Source organism: Lissotriton helveticus, chromosome 2_2, assembly GCF_964261635.1.
Source record: "Lissotriton helveticus chromosome 2_2, aLisHel1.1, whole genome shotgun sequence".
Lineage (NCBI taxonomy): Eukaryota > Metazoa > Chordata > Amphibia > Caudata > Salamandridae > Lissotriton > Lissotriton helveticus.
Window position 1 is genome coordinate 242,439,514 of NC_136060.1, and position 19,340 is coordinate 242,458,853.

The 19,340-nt window shown below is 45.9% G+C and overlaps 1 long non-coding RNA gene across 1 annotated transcript in view; it reads left to right on the forward strand.

Annotated features, from left to right (window-relative positions):
• The first annotated feature begins 5,572 nt into the window (after window positions 1–5,572).
• LOC144821788 (uncharacterized) overlaps window positions 5,573–19,340 on the forward strand; it is a 260,761-nt gene continuing 246,993 nt past the window's right edge. Inside the window, exon 1 of the long non-coding RNA XR_013608438.1 lies at window positions 5,573–5,663. This is a non-coding gene — a long non-coding RNA (uncharacterized LOC144821788). The remainder of the gene's footprint in view (window positions 5,664–19,340) is intronic.

Consider the following 19,340-nt stretch of genomic DNA (forward strand, 5'->3'; position numbering starts at 1 on the left):
TAAGGGTTTACCAGTATATGTGATGAAACAACATATAAATCACTCATGACCTTAGAAATGTGTTAGAAAATGTTTTGGTGATATGGTAAAATATGTGAAATGAAATAAATCAGTTGATTTGGATTATGATGTGTTTGTAAATTATGAACATAGTCAAAAATTGGTGAACGGTTAGTTCTACAGGAACAGTGCACACTAGAGCAGGTTATTCCTGTTCATGGTTAGATTGCCATTTACATGTGAAGCCAACACATTATCTTAGTGTTGCACCCTTGTGTTTAAATTTGGTTTAGTCATTATAAAAAGTGTTTAAATTGAGTGCGCCTCTACCCTTTGGTGGGTACTCTATTTTCAGTTTAACGTTTGGCACCAGAGGCTGCACCTAAGTAGAGATTGCAAGAAATGGCTACTTTTGAATCAATAACAAACATTACTGATAACAGGGCAGAAACACATATATACACCGATGCACAAGCAACAAACATCTATGCATTAATAGATGAAGTTAAATTAATTGACTCGCGTGGGGGGTCCACCATGCAACAATTAAAACAGTTAGAATTTTTAACAAGACGCCAGGTGAATCAAAGGTTACATGCCTCAACACTAGTGCAGTATCATAGAGCACAACGTATACCTAGAGGTTTAAGATTAGCTATACGTCCTATGTTATTTAGATTTCATTTAAACGCAAAATTTATGAACAGGTGGTTCGCGATTCTGAACAAGTGTTCCCTTGCAACACTAGCATAACAGGGGTTACTCATCCACCACCCAGTAGACATTTAGAACCAACCATGTGATATCCAGTTGGGGTTATTATGCAGCGTTGCTTGTACTCATATATGTACTTTCAGTCTGTGATGACAGTTAGGATACCTTCATAAGACATGACTCTAGATATTAACGTGCAGGATGTAATACTGTTTTACTTGCAATGATCTTGTGGTGGACCCCAGAGTTACATAACAACTGAGTGCTTATATTTAAGATTGTATATATGTTAAGTAATGGGAATATCTTTATTTACAGAAATATTGCCCGTGAGGAAGGAACTCACGTTCCGAAATGCATTGGGCCAGCAACTACATGTGGTTCAACAGTAATTTTGGACTTAATGCATAAAACGATGAAGTAACAAAGTTATAACATTTATGTATTGAATGTCAGAAATAAGGGTTTACCAGTATATATGATGAAACAACATATAAATCACTCATGAACTTAGAAATGTGTTAGAAAATGTTTTGGTGATATGGTAAAATATGTGAAATGAAATAAATCAGTTGATTTGGATTATGATGTGTTTGTAAATTATGAACATAGTCAAAAATTGGTGAACGGTTAGTTCTACAGGAACAGTGCACACTAGAGCAGGTTATTCCTGTTCATGGTTAGATTGCCATTTACATGTGAAGCCAACACATTATCTTAGTGTTGCACCCTTGTGTTTAAATTTGGTTTAGTCATTATAAAAAGTGTTTAAATTGAGTGCGCCTCTACCCTTTGGTGGGTACTCTATTTTCAGTTTAACGTTTGGCACCAGAGGCTGCACCTAAGTAGAGTTTGCAAGAAATGGCTACTTTTGAATCAATAACAAACATTACTGATAACAGGGCAGAAACACATATATACACCGATGCACAAGCAACAGACATCTATGCATTAATAGATGAAGTTAAATTAATTGACTCGCGTGGGGGGTCCACCATGCAACAATTAAAACAGTTAGAATTTTTAACAAGACGCCAGGTGAATCAAAGGTTACATGCCTCAACACTAGTGCAGTATCATAGAGCACAACGTATACCTAGAGGTTTAAGATTAGCTATACGTCCTATGTTATTTAGATTTCATTTAAACGCAAAATTTATGAACAGGTGGTTCGCGATTCTGAACAAGTGTTCCCTTGCAACACTAGCATAACAGGGGTTACTCATCCACCACCCAGTAGACATTTAGAACCAACCATGTGATATCCAGTTGGGGTTATTATGCAGCGTTGCTTGTACTCATATATGTACTTTCAGTCTGTGATGACAGTTAGGATACCTTCATAAGACATGACTCTAGATATTAACGTGCAGGATGTAATACTGTTTTACTTGCAATGATCTTGTGGTGGACCCCAGAGTTACATAACAACTGAGTGCTTATATTTAAGATTGTATATATGTTAAGTAATGGGAATATCTTTATTTACAGAAATATTGCCCGTGAGGAAGGAACTCACGTTCCGAAATGCATTGGGCCAGCAACTACATGTGGTTCAACAGTAATTTTGGACTTAATGCATAAAACGATGAAGTAACAAAGTTATAACATTTATGTATTGAATGTCAGAAATAAGGGTTTACCAGTATATGTGATGAAACAACATATAAATCACTCATGAACTTAGAAATGTGTTAGAAAATGTTTTGGTGATATGGTAAAATATGTGAAATGAAATAAAGCAGTTGATTTGGATTATGATGTGTTTGTAAATTATGAACATAGTCAAAAATTGGTGAACGGTTAGTTCTACAGGAACAGTGCACACTAGAGCAGGTTATTCCTGTTCATGGTTAGATTGCCATTTACATGTGAAGCCAACACATTATCTTAGTGTTGCACCCTTGTGTTTAAATTTGGTTTAGTCATTATAAAAAGTGTTTAAATTGAGTGCGCCTCTACCCTTTGGTGGGTACTCTATTTTCAGTTTAACGTTTGGCACCAGAGGCTGCACCTAAGTAGAGATTGCAAGAAATGGCTACTTTTGAATCAATAACAAACATTACTGATAACAGGGCAGAAACACATATATACACCGATGCACAAGCAACAGACATCTATGCATTAATAGATGAAGTTAAATTAATTGACTCGCGTGGGGGGTCCACCATGCAACAATTAAAACAGTTAGAATTTTTAACAAGACGCCAGGTGAATCAAAGGTTACATGCCTCAACACTAGTGCAGTATCATAGAGCACAACGTATACCTAGAGGTTTAAGATTAGCTATACGTCCTATGTTATTTAGATTTCATTTAAACGCAAAATTTATGAACAGGTGGTTCGCGATTCTGAACAAGTGTTCCCTTGCAACACTAGCATAACAGGGGTTACTCATCCACCACCCAGTAGACATTTAGAACCAACCATGTGATATCCAGTTGGGGTTATTATGCAGCGTTGCTTGTACTCATATATGTACTTTCAGTCTGTGATGACAGTTAGGATACCTTCATAAGACATGACTCTAGATATTAACGTGCAGGATGTAATACTGTTTTACTTGCAATGATCTTGTGGTGGACCCCAGAGTTACATAACAACTGAGTGCTTATATTTAAGATTGTATATATGTTAAGTAATGGGAATATCTTTATTTACAGAAATATTGCCCGTGAGGAAGGAACTCACGTTCCGAAATGCATTGGGCCAGCAACTACATGTGGTTCAACAGTAATTTTGGACTTAATGCATAAAACGATGAAGTAACAAAGTTATAACATTTATGTATTGAATGTCAGAAATAAGGGTTTACCAGTATATGTGATGAAACAACATATAAATCACTCATGAACTTAGAAATGTGTTAGAAAATGTTTTGGTGATATGGTAAAATATGTGAAATGAAATAAAGCAGTTGATTTGGATTATGATGTGTTTGTAAATTATGAACATAGTCAAAAATTGGTGAACGGTTAGTTCTACAGGAACAGTGCACACTAGAGCAGGTTATTCCTGTTCATGGTTAGATTGCCATTTACATGTGAAGCCAACACATTATCTTAGTGTTGCACCCTTGTGTTTAAATTTGGTTTAGTCATTATAAAAAGTGTTTAAATTGAGTGCGCCTCTACCCTTTGGTGGGTACTCTATTTTCAGCGTACAGAAATCAAGCCAGACAATATGGTTAAATTGCTCTGTGAGCGGATGTGCATCCGTGCAAAATCCGTTCCCAAATTTTAATTTGTTCTGTGCTGCACATTATGGAACACAATTGCGATGGTGCCATTATGCAGTCGGTGTCCATGTTTACTGATTGGTTAGGCATGTGATGTTCTGTGTAAACTTTGGGTGATGTCTCGGAAAGGCTAAAGTAGTACGCAGTCTGTGGCTCTTTGTGGCAGTTTGTGGCAACTTGGATTGGGAAGGGCATGAAGTCAGAATCGTGTATCTGCTGAAGGATGCCCGTGGAGGGTTCTGTTTGCTGGAAGTTTATGTGGTGCATGTCTGTTGGGGTGGGAAGTGCTGGGAGTCCTGGCCTACTTGAGCTGTGTTGTTTGTAACAAAGGTGTTTTTCTCTTTGTTGGGGCTGTCATTTAGAGAAAATGCAATTTATCTGCTCCCTTTGGTAAACTCACTGCATATTCCTACGCTGCCTGGACAGTCTGGCTTTTTTGAAATACCCAGTGAAAAAGGACACACTACTGATGTGTGGAGTGTGACTCAGGAATTTACTTCACTACCGACCTTTCTTCACACCGATGTGCGCTGATGGGGATAAAATGATGTGCAATATTTGTGTCAATGTGTTAAAATGGTATTGCAAAAAGGGTCAAGAAAAAAGATGTTTTTTCATCCTTTTATTTTGTAAGGAAACATCATTGCTTGAGGTGGGGTGCATAGCCCTGAAAGGTCACCAGACGAGCATGTCCATTGTAAAACATTCTGACAGAGAAGTAGTAGCACTGCCAGTGTGCCCTTGGCCCCAGTGCAAAGAAGGAAATGAGCCCCTGGCTGTAATATGAATTAAAAAATATGGCAATCAGGTCTCTGGGGTCAGGGGCCACTGCCCCTGCTGCACCTATGGAAGCTACGAACTGGGCACTGCAGAGGACACTGGCTGTCGAGAGCATTTTCCACTTTGAGAATAAACTTGTCAGTATAAGGTAAAGAAGATACAAGTTCCTGCAGGAAAGTTGTGATTATGTGACTTTCTGAACGAAAATTACAGGTCTGCCTGTGTCTCTGCATTCAAGTCCATTTGCAAGGATTTCCTCATTAAGACTGAGGTTGAGGGATTTTTAGTGTCTTAGGGACCAGTGCTTAATTTGTGCTGGTGCTTGGCACTGGCACTTAATTATGAGGTCCGGGGCTACACGCATTTAGTGCACGTCAGAAATTGATTTATAATTAGTGGCAGAGTGTGTGCTGTGCAGCTGCTCTACCGCAAGTGCTGGTCGTTACGTACTGGTTGTGCTTGATGATGAGAGAGACTGGTGATGTTGAAGATCACTTCTACTTCTTTGTGACTCCGATTCTGTCTTCACGACGTTCAAGTTAGTTTAAAGTTCTTCTCAATTCTTCAAGAGTTAACTAAAACTACTTCTTCTCAATCAGGTACAGGGGGGCCGGCCCAGTGGCCGCGCTGTTTAAGCGGTGTTGCCGGCCAAGTAGGCGGGGCACTGAGTTGGGCAGGGCTTTGCCTGGTCTTCTACGGGGTTGGGGATGTGCGCGGCTGCGTGCGCAGATTTTTTTCGGATTGCATGCAAATGCGCAGGCATTTGCCTCTTTTTGCCACACCCCAGCATACCCGGACGGCCGCACCTCACCACCGCACCGGCGAGTATCGTGGTTCAACGGCCGCCGCCACTGTTCAAAGTAGCGCGACCTAGACAGTGACGGCGTTGGCCGCATTGAGGTGGACTCGGAGAAAAGAGTTAAGCACCAGGTAAGGCCTGGTAGGCCTAATCATCTTGAGTTCAAAAAATAAAGCTGCGCGGCAGCTTAAGCAGCACCAGGTGAGGCATTGCCTGGCAGGCGCCGCATCCTAATCAGTTAGTGTTATGAAGCTACGCGGCAGCCTAATAGTGGTCCCGAGTCCCGACTCCCCGGTCCCCTCTCCAGTGAGTCATGTCCCACTGTCCCACTCCCAGACTCCCACAGTCCTGCTCAGTTACTTTCCTCAATTCATACAAAGTACTCTGGGCTGCCCTGTTATGGTGACAGGAAAAGCATGTGTCCAAATGGATTAAGGAACGAGAATGGCATAGAAGAGATGTAGAAATGGGCCGAGTGCCACGCGGGAGCATGGCGAAATCCCCCCCCCCCCCCCAACTCTGCTATGCTAATAGCTGTGAATAAAATGTCCTGGAAAGAGTGAGTTCAGCGGGATATGCATGAATGAAATCGCTGGAATTGAAGTGAAGCAGAATCAATGTTGTCAAAACTCAATTTCTGTAAAAAGACCTCATCTCGATTATGCAGTTTTTTGTAGGCGCAGCTAGTATGCAAAAATTCTTGCATGCACTTAACTTTTGGCCTTGCTTCTCCAGATAGCAGTAAACAAAGGAGACGTGAGAATGTTGTTTTACGGTGTGTTCTGCAAGAGCTCTCAATCTAGGTATCGTTATGTTGTTAATGATCCCCTGCTGGGTGTTTTTATATCTCATGCAAATATTCACCATCCCCAAGACCTCTTGGATTCCACAAATAACTGACTGGCTGGACTTTTCTGCCAAGTTGAGCAAACTCAATGGGGCAATTTTGAATACCTATCAAAATTACAAAAAAAACTGTTCAAAACATACAAAAAAAAAGTCAACATTTTCACAAGTAAATCTGATTTTGTGCAGTCAATCATTTTTATATGAATTGATTTCGCTTTAATTCAGTAGTCATTTTTATTGAATAGGAGAACAATGAAGAATTGCTGGGGAAGGAGGAGGAAGCACATGCAGTCTCACTGAGTGAGTGCAGTCTTACGCTATGGTTTGCATTCATGAGTCCACCACGCTAGAGGCTCACATGAAGCGAAAGCTGGTCCATCGATACTATAGACAGGCGGGCACCCCATCATGTACATGGTGAGGTGCAGTATATTTCGATTTATACATAGGGTGCTGGAAGATGAGGCGAGAGGCGATAAACAAATCATGATTGTGAGGACATTGAAACGATAGCGAGTGCTGGGAGGCTGAAGCAGGTTCCTGGATGTTGTCACGGTTGCTTTGAGTACTTATTCTATGGCTCTTCGAATCGTTTTTTCTCTTTGATTGAAGTGATCACCAAATTGATAAGAGCAAACTATGCTGAACACATTTTTTGCTGGGAAGAGGTATCCATGAGGTCATATTGGCCCAAGTCTTTGGTTGTGGTTCCACCATTGTAGGTGTTGTATTAGGGGAACAGGTGCGTGAGACACACATTCCAGCTTTTCTCATTGTTAATTAGTAATGCTTTGGAACTAACGCCTGCATACCCATGGCACTCACCATGACCGTAGAATCTGAGGGGGCAAGACGTGCATGCTCAAAGCAACCTGTCGATGTGCAAGTGCAAATTACCTCTATGGATTACACATACACAAAGTGCCCTCTTTTTCCCGATCTACACTAACCTTGGTGTAGATCTGGGAACAGGGGGTGTACAACTGTCCCATAAAAGACTGAATAATTGAAAAAGACTTTAAACATTGCAGATTCAATCGAAGATCTCAAGAAGATGAAAGTCAAGTGATGGTGCTAATTTTAACAGTATTTCTTGTATCCTCTGCTTACCTAGGCTTTTTCGGCTGTGGCAATAACAAATGAATGTTTAAGGGGGTGGAGTGGAGGATTGTTAATGTATAAGAGGTGTAGAAAGTTTAAGAATGATCTTATTGATCAGTTTGTGGTAGTTCTTATGTTTTAGATGTCGTGGGTTAAAGTTGTTTCACTTCTTCAAATGTAAAGGGGTAACCTTTTCCAAAGATATGTGTGGTGACAATTATACCATTCTAATTGAAGGGTTATGAGATAAGGTTTCTGGCCTGGGCGCCTTTGTGTTGTGTTTCCATGCTTCCTGATCTGTGTACAGTGTGAGATTTCCATTGTTCTGGCCTGGGTGCTTGTGTGACATTTCCATGCTTTCTGGCCTGGGCTCCACGCTTTTATGTGACATTTCCATGCCTTGAGTTTGAGTTTTAAATTATTTATAAAGCGCGCGTTCACCGGAACGGTTCCATGGCGCTATGATAGACCAAGTCCTCAGAGACACGAAAAAACGGAAGGGGGATTAATGATAATTTATTTGGGGAAGGCTTTGGCGAATAAAAATGTTTTTAAAGCCTTTCTAAAAAGTGAATAATGAGTAATGCATCTCAGGTGGACTGGGAGGGAGTTCCAGAATATGGGGGCAAGAGTGGAAAATTTGGAGCCTCCCCATTTCTTCCGACGGAATTGGGGGATGGTCAGCAGATGTAGGGTAGAGGAGCAGAGCTCCCTGGTAGGGACGTAAAGTTTGATCTCTGAGGAGATAAACGCAGGAGCAGAGCCTGACTGGGCCTGAAAGGCAAGGCAGCCTACCTTAAATTGGGAACGTTCAAGAATGGGGAGCCAGTGTAGGGATTTCAAAAGGGGAGTGACATGGTGAGATCTGGAGAGATTGTAAACCAAACGAGAAGCTTGGTTCTGAACCAACTGCAGTCGACGAACGTTGTAGGCAGGCATGCCGTAGTAGAAGGAATTGGCGTAGTCCAATCGAGACGACCATAGCCAGTGTGATAAGTTTTAGGGCTGTGAAGGAGAAAAACCGGGAGACCCTTCGGATAGTGCGGAGAAACAAAAAAGAGGAAGAAACCACCGAGCTCACCTGGGAATGTAAAGTGAGTTGGTCATTAAGTTTAATGCCGAGGGTTTTGACAGCGGGGGAAGGAGAGGGAGGGGGCCCGAGAGAAGGGGGCCAGAAGAGGGGAGACCAGGGACTGGAGCAACCACCTGTCAAGACCAACTCGGTTTTATCTGGGTTTAATTTCAGGTGGTTGTGATTCATCCAGTCCCGGATAAAGAGCATGGTGGATTGGAAATTAGATTTAGAGTCAGGGGAGTGAGAAAGAGAAAAAATGAGCTGGAGGTCATCCGCATAATTATAAACGGATACCTCCATTTGCTGAAGTGCAAAGATGAGGGGGGCTATGTACAAATTAAATAGTAGGGGAGAGAGGGAGGAGCCTTGAGGGACCCCGCATGGCACCTTCCGGGGTTCAGCCGAAAAGTCTCCCAGACGAACCGCTTGAGTGCGGCTATTTAGGAAGGAGGACAGCCAGACCAAGGCCGTGCCACCGACCCCCGCCGCCCTGACACGGGAAAGTAAGATGGAATGGTCCAATATGCCAAAGGCGGCGGAAAGATCAAGTAGCACCAAGGCCTGGGGAATGTTCGTGTCTAATCCCTCTCTAAGATTGTCGAGTACTGAGAGCACGACTAACTCGGTGGAGTGACCTGGGCGAAAACCGGCCTGGCGAGGAGCTAAGATACGGTTTTCTTCCACGTAGGTGGTAAGTACTCTGGTGACATGTCGCTCCAAAACTTTCCCTAAAAAGGGGAGCAGGGAAATAGGGCGATAGTTGGCGGGGTCGGAAAGGTCTGCACCAGGTTTCTTGAGAATGGGGAGGATTATCGCGGCTTTAAGAGCAGGGGTAACCACGCCCTGAGACAGGGAGGAGTTGAGAAAGGTAAGCGGGGGCAGAGGGCAACACGTGAAAATGTGAGAAAGAACATGGGCAGGGCATGGGTCAAGTGGAGAGCCGGATTTAACCAAAGGCAGGAGGGAGAGAAAGGATTCCTCTGTAAGTAGAGGGAATGAGTCCAGACAAGCCTCTGTAGGGATACAGGGCGGGATAAGGAAAGAAGGGGATGGGGGGGAAATATTAGCTCTGATTGTTGCAATTTTTTCCAGAAAGTAAGAATTCAGGGAGTCGCATAAAGGTTGTGAGGGAGAAGGCTTAAGGGTAGTTGTATCGGAATAGGCCAGTTTGTTAACGGTAGAGAAAATTTCTCTGGGTTTATTCTCCGCGACTAGGATTTTGGCAGAAAAGTAATCCTTTTTAGTGGAAACAATAAGTTTTTTATATTGCAACAACAGGGAGGTAAACTTAGCTTTAAATTTGGGGCAGTACTGGCGTCTCCAGGCCCGTTCTGCTTGCCGTACTGAAAGTTTTAGTGATTTTAGTTCATCGTTGAACCAGAGGTTGGAGTCGTTCGTCCGTCTACAGGGGGACCCGCCTGAGTGGGGCGATGGACTAGCCGACAGAGCGAAGCCAAGAGTTGATGGTGTTGGCTTGATCTGAGGAGGACAGGCCAGATACGACTGGACTGGAAGCGGGGAGAGAGGAAACTAGAGATGCTACATCCACCCGACCCCAGGATCTTTCCCAGATATTTTTAGGGTGCGAGGGTTTGGTGGGCGGGCCGATTTGAGAGGAGAAAGAAATTAGTGAGTGGTCGGACCAGGGACAAGGGGAGACAGATAGGGACGTGATAGGACAGTTAAGGGACCAGATCTGGTCAAGGGTGTGACCTTGGGTGTGCGTAGGGGAGTGAACGTGCGAGATAAAATTAAGGGAACGAAGAGTTTCGGAGAATTCCTTGCCTTCTGGCCTGGGTGCCTTTGTGTGACGTTTCCATGCTTCCTGGTCTGAGTACAGTGTGAGATTTCCATGTTTTCTGGCCTGGGTACTTGTGTGGGGTTTCGATGCTTTCTGTCATGAGTGCTTTTGTGTGACATTTCGATGCTTTCTGGCCTGAGTGCTTATGTCAGGTCAAGAGATCATTTACGATTTACTATGCTTTGAAAGTTAATACAGCTAAATATGTAATGGAAAATGTGTTGTACACCATTTTGGTCTTTCTTTTTGCAAAATGTTCTTGAGCGGAGAATTCCCCACTCCTCCCGCAACCCAACACCTCTAGCAGTAGTTAAGCTGGCTTGGTACACACTGTATGAGGACTAGTTTAACAAAACTATTCTGAATGTCTAATATTTGCACATATATCAATCAATCAGGGTACTTGTAAAGCGCGCTACTCACCCGTGAGGGTCTCAAGGCGCTGAGGGGAGGGGTGTGCCGCTACTACTCAAAGAGCCAGGTCTTGAGGAGTCTTCTGAAGGCGAGTAGGTCTTGGGTCTGCCGTAGGTGGGTAGGGAGGGTGTTCCAGGTCTTGGCGGAGAGGTAGGAGAAGGATCTGCCACCGGAGGTCGTTCGTTGGATGCGGGGGACAGCGGCGAGGGCAAGGATGGCGGAGCGGAGCTGGCGGGTTGGGGTGTAGAAGCTGAGTCTGCTGTTCAGGTAGGCTGGTCCGGCGTTGTGGAGTGCTTTGTGTGCGTGGGTGAGGAGCTTGAAGGTGATCCTATTGTCGACGGGGAGCCAGTGTAGGTCTCTCAAGTAGGGGGTGATGTGGCTGTGGAGGGGGACATTGACGATCAGTCGGGCGGAGGTGTTTTGGATGCGTTGTAGTCGTCGTAGGTGTTTGGCTGGGATTCCTGCGTAGAGTGGGTTGCCATAGTCCAGTCTGCTGCTGACGAGGGCCTGTGTCACCGTTCTTCTTGTTTCGGTCGGGATCCACTTTTAGATCCTGCGGAGCATGCGGAGGGTTTTGTAGCAGGAGGAGGAGACGGCGTTGACCTGCTTAGACATGGAGAGGGAAGAGTCGAGGATGAATCCTAGGTTGTGTGCATGGTCGGTGGGTGTCGGTGCTGTTCCCAGTGTGGTCGGCCACCAGGTGTCGTCCCAGGCTGAGGGGGTGGGTCCGAGGATGAGGACCTCCGTCTTGTCGAAGTTCAGTTTCAGACTGCTGCTCCTCATCCAGTCGGCGACGGCCTTCATTCCCTCGTGGAAGTTTGTTTTGGCGGTGTGTGGGTCCTTGGTGAGGGAGAGGATGAGCTGGGTGTCGTCGGCATAGGAGATGATGGTGAGGTCGTGATGGCGTGCCACTTGTGCAAGGGTGGCGATGTAGACGGTGAACAGTGTCGGGCTCAGGGATGAGCCCTGGGGGACGCCGCAGATGATGTTGGTGGCTTCGGATCGGAAGGGTGGGAGGCGGACGCTCTGGGTTCTGCATATAGCTACAGGGGAGTAAGTTATAGTAACAAGCCCAATTGGTAATCATCTTTTTCAATTTTTTCTCTAAAAGTAATCACTTTAACGGAATACTCTAATATTTATGAACCCCAACCCCTTCGGCCATTGGAAATAACAGTGACTGACACATTCAAGTGTATTGCATGATTTTATTCAGTTTATCTGTTTAGAGTGTTTCACAAAATGTTGGAATAATTTATCATCTAAGCTATGTAAAAGTTGTATCTTTGAACTCATAGATCGTTAAAAATGGCATAACCCAGTTTTGTCCTTTTTCCAAATCAGCACATAGAGCACTGAAATTGCCCCTTTTCAATGCTTTAGTGATTTTAGCTAAATAATTCCCAAATTGTGCTTTAAATGCACTTTTCATTTCTGGGGTTGGGGGTTCCTTTGTGTAGTGCTGCACGCATTCTGGTGGAACTGTGTTTTGTCATTATTGGCCATCCTGGTGGTAGCCCATCCATTGGGGCTTTAGGCCTGCGGTCTATTCCTCCGGCTCTCCTTGATTGTACGGGGTTTGGCCTGTTTGATCCCTGTTTGGGCGTCTTCCTGGGGATTCCAGGGGCTGTTGGCTTCTGCGTTTCTGATGTGACGGGCTGCTATTGGCGCCTGTCCTTCCTTCCTCGGGCTTCCTCTTTGGTCGCCGTGTGGGTGCACAAGCGAACTGGGATTTGACAATTTTTCCTCGTCTGTTTCTTTCACGTTTCCGAGTCCGTACTGGGGCTTGGGACGCGTGTTGGGCAGAGGCGCTGTGTGTTTTTTTCTGCCCTCCTTGTCGTCTGCTTAAGTTGCGGTGAGAGTTTGGCTCTCCGCTGTGATGCTTGCTCTTGGACTCCTTGGCCCCGATGCAGGGGGGGGTCCGTCTACCGGTATGACCGAGTATGTATTTCAGCATTTTATGGGTGTGTTTCGGGAGCCTTGGTTGAGGTGGCCTCTGTGTTTCCAAATACGCCTAAAGTTCAAAGACCGGAACACTGATAAAATCACTCAACCTACAATCATTCATCCTATAAAGTGCCAAATGCAGATCTATAAAAAGCTATAGCCAATAGTCCTATAGTTATTCACCGAGCAAAACCTATGATCATTCGCCCTAGAAAGTGCAAAGGGCCAATTTATAAAAAGTTAAAGCAGCTAATCCTGTGATTATTCACAAGATAAAGTACAAAGTACAATTTATCCAAATTACATAACAATAATATCAAGAAACCCTACTAGGCCTAAAGTGCAATATCAATAAAGTGCTAGTGCTAGTGTACTCTTAACAGTAAATTCCTGCTAATACACCTTCAATACAATCACCTAAAAATGCAAATGTCTCCTGAAAAAAGAAAACAACTCTAGATTAGTTAAAAACTTACAGTATTATGATCTCTCTTTGATCTTCTCCAACTCATTAAAAAACTTCCAATAATTGTCAACTTTCTTAGTAGCTCCTACCCTCCTGGTGTAGGCTTCTTCAAATTTTCGAGTCCTTTTCATTTTATTTGCTTGGGACGCTGTGTTGGGCGGAGGCGCTGTGTGTTTTTTTCTGCCCTCCTCGTCGTCTGCTTAAGTTGCGGCGAGAGTGTGGCTCTCCGCTGTGCTGCTTGCTTTTGGACTCCTTGGCCCCGATGCAGGGGGGGTCCGTCTACCGGTATGGCAGAGTAAGTGTTTCAGCATTTTATGGGTGTGTTTCAGGAGCCTAGGTTGAGGTGGTCTCTTGCATGCTGCCTCTGTGTTTGTTGTCTGGGATTTTGTTGTGCTTCCCTGGGCTTGTTTTCATGCGGGCCCTTGTTGTGCCTTCCCTTGTCCGTGAGTCACTGTGGGCTAGTGGTTGAGGTCTCTTCCTCCACTGGTTTGTGTTCACGTTCTTTTCTAGCATCCCCTTCACAAGGTTGTGGGGGATTCTGGTTGAGATGGGGCTCTTTCTCCTATTGTTGTCTAGATTGCATTCGGATGATCTAGTGAGGTAGTTGGGTGTCCCCTTCCTTCATCTCTGTGGCACCCTCTCAAGTATCTTTGTACACAGAGGTGAGGCTTGCTGCCACAGTGTTGGGGTACTGTGCCTTGACATTGGTTGTATCCTCCAGTTTACTGTACTTGGTCTTCCAGGGCCCTATGGCCCTACTACCCTAGAAGCATCTGATCTCATCTGTTCTGAGCAGTTGAGCTGGAATGGTTCGCACCTTGATGGGTGACCGGCTGGGTCTACCTGGTGCTCTGGCTAACTCTCCTCTGGGGCCCATGTATTGCGTGTGTTGTGACTCCGTGTCTTCGGACACTTCCTTTATGGGCAAGTGGTCTTTCTGTTCTGGGTTCCCCTTCCCGGGTGATGACGGCCTTTGCCATCCCTTGGGTCATGCGTAGCTTCCCGGTCAGTGCTGGGTTGGTTGGTTTGCCTTCTGTCGACCATTCCTTGGCTTGTCTGGGATTTGCCCCGGCCCTGCTGGGACTTCTTGTTGCTCTCCTGGGCAGTTTCTCCCCTGCTTCATGCTCCGGGTGGTTTGCGGGGTTTGCTCCTGCTGACTTTTTAGCATGGTGCTGTCCTTGCCTAGGTCGCTTTTATTCTGGCTACGGCGTACCGCCCTGAATGCACATGATCTTGTCTAATCTCAGACGTTAAGCTGGGTCGGGCCTCTTTAGTTCCTGGATGGGAGATCTCCTGGGATCGTCAGGTGCTGTAGGGTTTATTTGTGTCCCCGGTGTTGGCTCTTCAGCCTTCCCGTCTGGGCTCCCGGCTTTGCGCTTCCTAGGGTCCTTTTTCTTCATCTGGTTCTGGGCTTGTTGGCCTGGCAAGGGCATTTGTCCTGTTTGTTGTGCTCCACTGGGTTCTTCTCCATTGGCGTCTGCTGCTGCAGTTAGTGTGCTTGGGAGCTGTTGCTCAATGATCCGTGTTATGCCTCTGTGGGCGCGGGTTTTGTGTCCTGCCCTGGCTTTCTGGTTGTTTTTGTTTTCAGCAGTGCTTTGGGTGTCTGGTGGTGCTGGGATTCCCGGTTCTCCTCTTCCAGGTGGGGCCCTGCGCTTCCGGTGTGGAATTTGTATCCTCTTCTTCTTTGTCCCTGATTTTGGGGTCCTGGGGCATGCTGGCTCAGGTTGCTCCCTGGGAGTGTTGTCATGGCTCGGGCTTGTTTCACCCAGGTCTTCTGTCCTTCTCACTTTTGGTGTGTTTCTGCCTGTGGCTTTTCCTCCCTGTGTGCTCCTTTTCCTGTTGGTTCTTCCTTATTTGGGTGAGCTGGGCCTGGTTGTTGGCTAGCTGTGTGGCCCCCTGGGTGCTCTCTTCGGCGACTCGCTTCCTTCTTGTGGCACATTCCTGGGACGGTTGGCTTGGTCCCTGTGCGGGGTGGTCTCGCACCTCTGTGCTGCGTTTCCCTCCGTGCCGGGCTCTGTGTGTTTTCTTCTGCATGGGGGCCTCTGGTGGACATTCGCTTCCCTTCTGGTGGCTTTGCCTTGGGCCTGGTCCCTTCCGGTCTTCGGGCTCCGTGGGCGGCCTTATAGGCTCTCCACTATTCGCTGTTGGCCAGTTGGGTTCCCTTGGTGGCCAGGTCTCTTCGGTGTCGTTTATTGCGCCTTCCTGGGTCTGTTTTGCCTTATGCCTGCCTGGGTTCTCTCCTTGGTGTTGTGCTACCTTCCGGGGGGTCCTCTGTGCGACTGGGGCCCGTATCTTTCTTTCCCGGTGGGTGGGGTTGTGGCGCCCTTAGGTTTTTTGTTTGTTCGGTTGGCGTGCTGGGTTCCTTTTGCACCCCTCTCCATTCTTGCGGCTCCTGCCAGTCTGTTTGAATGCTTCTTGTTCCGCTCTCTCGCGGTTGGTGGTCCACCGTGAGGTATTGCTGTGTTGCTGTGTTTCTGTTGGACGGCGTCTCTTTTCTGCTGTGGCTTTTTGGTTGGGTCGCCGTGGTGGGGATGCCCTCTGTTTCTTCGGTTCCTATGGCTGGGCATTTGCTCCGCTGTCGCTTTTGCCTGTCCGTTGGGCAGTCTTGGTGTGTTTCGACCGGCTGTCTGCTTTCTATTCTGGGGCCTGTTTGCTGTTGCTTTTGGCACCATGTGGTCCTGCTTCGGCCTTTGGTTAGGGCGGATTTTTGGGTGGCACTACGTGTCTCAAGGGTCCGGATTTCCGGCCCTCCAGGTGTCTCTCTGTCCCGGGCTCGTTCTTCCTGCTCGTAGTTGCCTCTCTCTTGGGTGATCCTTCCACTCATCTGGTCTTTTGGGTTTGCCCTCTTTCATTGGTGTCCCATTCTGGTCCGTTGGTTTCTTGTGAGTTTCCATGAAGCCGCTTGGCTTTGGTATGGGCTCACTTTGTTAGTCATGTGGCGAGAAAGACTCACGAGGAAGTAATGCCCTGGTTACTTACCGGTAATCTTCATTACTCCGATTATAGTCTTCCTCGCCACATGAGTTCCCATCCCTCCCTCCTTTTCTGGCTATCGGCTTCATGTCTATGCTTGGTAGTTTCAGGCTGAAGTGTTGGGCCGGCCCGCCTCTTATAGCGGTCAAGGGTATAATGGGTCAGCCATATTGAGAAGGGATAGGAGGCATGGGAGGCTGACTTTTTTGCTTCTAAGCATTCTGGTGTGGAGCTGAAGCTCACTTTGTTAGTCATGTGGCGAGGAAGACTATACTCTGAGTAATGAAGATTAGTGGTAAGTAACCAGGGCATTAACTGGCAATCTCTGCTTTTTCCCCTCATTGAACTCCACATCACTGAGCTCACCGGAAACGCTGCATATATTATTTGATTGTTCCAAGCAAAGCAGGCTCTTTTGCTATAATGCTTGTGTATCCACAATGCACCACGTCTATTATGGACAGCGACCATGGCCTGTTTCTCGCCTGGACATGGATGCTCTTGTACCTGAAGTTGATTGACGGGGGGATAGTGCTTTCTACGAGCCGCCTTGGAAGAGGGAAGCTCAAAGTTTTTTGTTACGTTTTTTCAAAGTGGGTGGGAACTTGAATAGCACACCGGATACTAATTGCAGTATTTCATCGGTGGCTCCTTTATAGCTTTTGGTAAGTTCCTCTTCAGGCCATTTTGTAAAACTCGTCCTGAGGGGAATTATTTTGAAGAGAAAAAAAACAACGTACTCATCTCGTTGGTAGGATTCAGGGGGTCCCTCGCTTCTCTTGCTTGCTGTATTTTAGAGTCACTATGTACTTTCCAGCAGCTCCACTGGCCACCAGGCCCTACAGTAGGATTGTGTCATAGCGAATGTGCTACTGAACATTCTAGTCACACGGCACACAGCAGACAACGGCGTACGTCTATATCTTCCAATCAAGCCTCGTTATGGAATAAGTTAATATTAACTGATTCACAGCAAGCCATGTTGTGGACACGTGCATATGACCTATAGGATATGCAGCCACCCCAAACTTTTTGTTCCAGGCGTCATTCTTTGCTGCAGCCGACGAGTCATCCCGATGTTCATTTACTTGTTAATAATATCCACGCTCCTCCTACACATTCTGCAAATGTCCCCATTACATCAGGCTGTTATCGTCCCGCCTGCAAACTAAATGTGTGCGATTCGAGGCTGTGCAGACGCTGATGTGCAGGTGATTTGGTGAAGCGAGTTAATGGAGAGGAGAGTGTTTCCTCATTGCATCTGTTCCAAGTAGAGAACGGGTCTGCAGAGAAATAGTGGTGTAAATTGTTTCGAGCACAAATACAATCAAAGCTAACTGAATTATGGATGGGAGAACTGGCTATGTTAGAGAGAAGCAAAAAGACATTTCTTATGACGAGTAAAATTCATTGCATTATGAAAACCATTGCAGTTCCTTGATAGAATGTATTTGTTCTACTAAAGCCAGCTAAAGTGAACCAGTAGCATTGCTAACCAAAGCGTGGCCCACAGAACTGCGGACAAATGATGTAATTACAGCTTGCTCTGCGGAAGATATCTGTCTGTAAATGAAACATCTGCTGCTCTGGCTTGAGCCTCGAACCATAGTTACAGCGCAGATGCTCCGAATTGGGATATTGTCAAGTGTGGTCGGTCATGGCCCCTACAAACATGTCAAATGTAACACGATCTGCACATAATGCAGAACGCCAGATGAAGTACACGTTTAAGATGTAGTTGCCGTGTTTAGTGTTTTTCAAAGTTAAAGATACAAGCCTTGTTATTTGTTTACAAACTGGCACGAGAATGTATTAACAAATGGCTGTAACCTAAACCTCCGGTTCTTAACTGTTTGACTTCTGTGCCCCCAATGCCATTGAATCATGACGGGATTCTGGGGAACCCCAAAAAATCAGTACTGGAACCCTCAATGTTACATTACCGCATGCCGGTGATCCCTGACCTGAGCAGTTTCTACGATTCGAACTTCAAAACAATACACAGAAATACAGAAACAATTGTGGATCAAACAAGTACACACATTATAAAATATGTAATTCACAAAGAAAGAAAAAGCAAAATGTCAGACCCGACTGATTTGCTGACAACACAGATACATAATTTTGCATTTTCGGGCTGGAAGTTCACTACCTAGAATTTTTGTTGGACACTGTACAGCAAACCCACAGTAGAGCTGTGCAGGCTGGCGGTCCTGGACTCTACTGCCCTAACCCACAATGTACAGACTGAGTAGAATTTTGGGGAGGTTGGCAGTGTTCAGGTACCCTGATGGGCCGGTGCGGTATGCGGTGCCCAGGTTGTCAAGTAATGCAACTGTTGGCTGTAGCACGTTGGGGCATGATGGCGCAATGTGCGCAGCTGAGTGGAAGATGTGGGCCGAGACGGCCAAGTTCAAATGTACGGCCAAGTGGAGAAGAGTGGCTCACTGGTTAGAGCAGGCAGACCCTGAAGCAGAGGTCAGACCCGGGACCAGGGTTCAATTCCCGACGCGGCAGGGTCTCGAGCTCAAATGTCCACGGACTCGATAATTCTCGCTTCGGTGCCTGACCTAATCATGGGTTCACACTCTGCAACTCTGGGCATTAAGCTTGCTTAATCTCCACAACGGCCCCCCGCGGCGGGATGCCTGGCTTTCACCTTGGGGATGCCCTGTAGGGGCTATCTCACAGGGAAAAGCCAGGACGGGTTCCCAAGGCAAAGCGCTTAGAGACCCCTGGGTTATAAGCGCTATATAAATCCAAACATACATACATACATACAAGTTCTAGTGTACGGCCGAGTTAAAAGTTAAAGTGTAATGTTGCACCTATTTTCCTTACTGCCGTTGACATGATGATGGTGAGAAAAGTGAAGCTGTGAATAATGGTTATATATCAAGGAAGGATACTTTTCTCTGGTAATGGCATGTGCTGAATTACTTGGTTTGATGTGAATAAAAGGCTACGTCGTGCCCACATACCTTGAATCTGAGAGTTCTTGAAAGTAGCCTGTGGCCCTGCTGTGGTCCGAGGAGACAAAGAGAACGAACCCACCCTTAATTAGCCTGTTAAGTTTCGTTTCCTTCTAATGACATCAGTTTGTCCAGCCCTTCTATATCCAGCCCCTCTTCTCAGGGCCAAACCCTGGAGGAGGCTCAGCCCAGTGGCGCTACTAAGGGTGC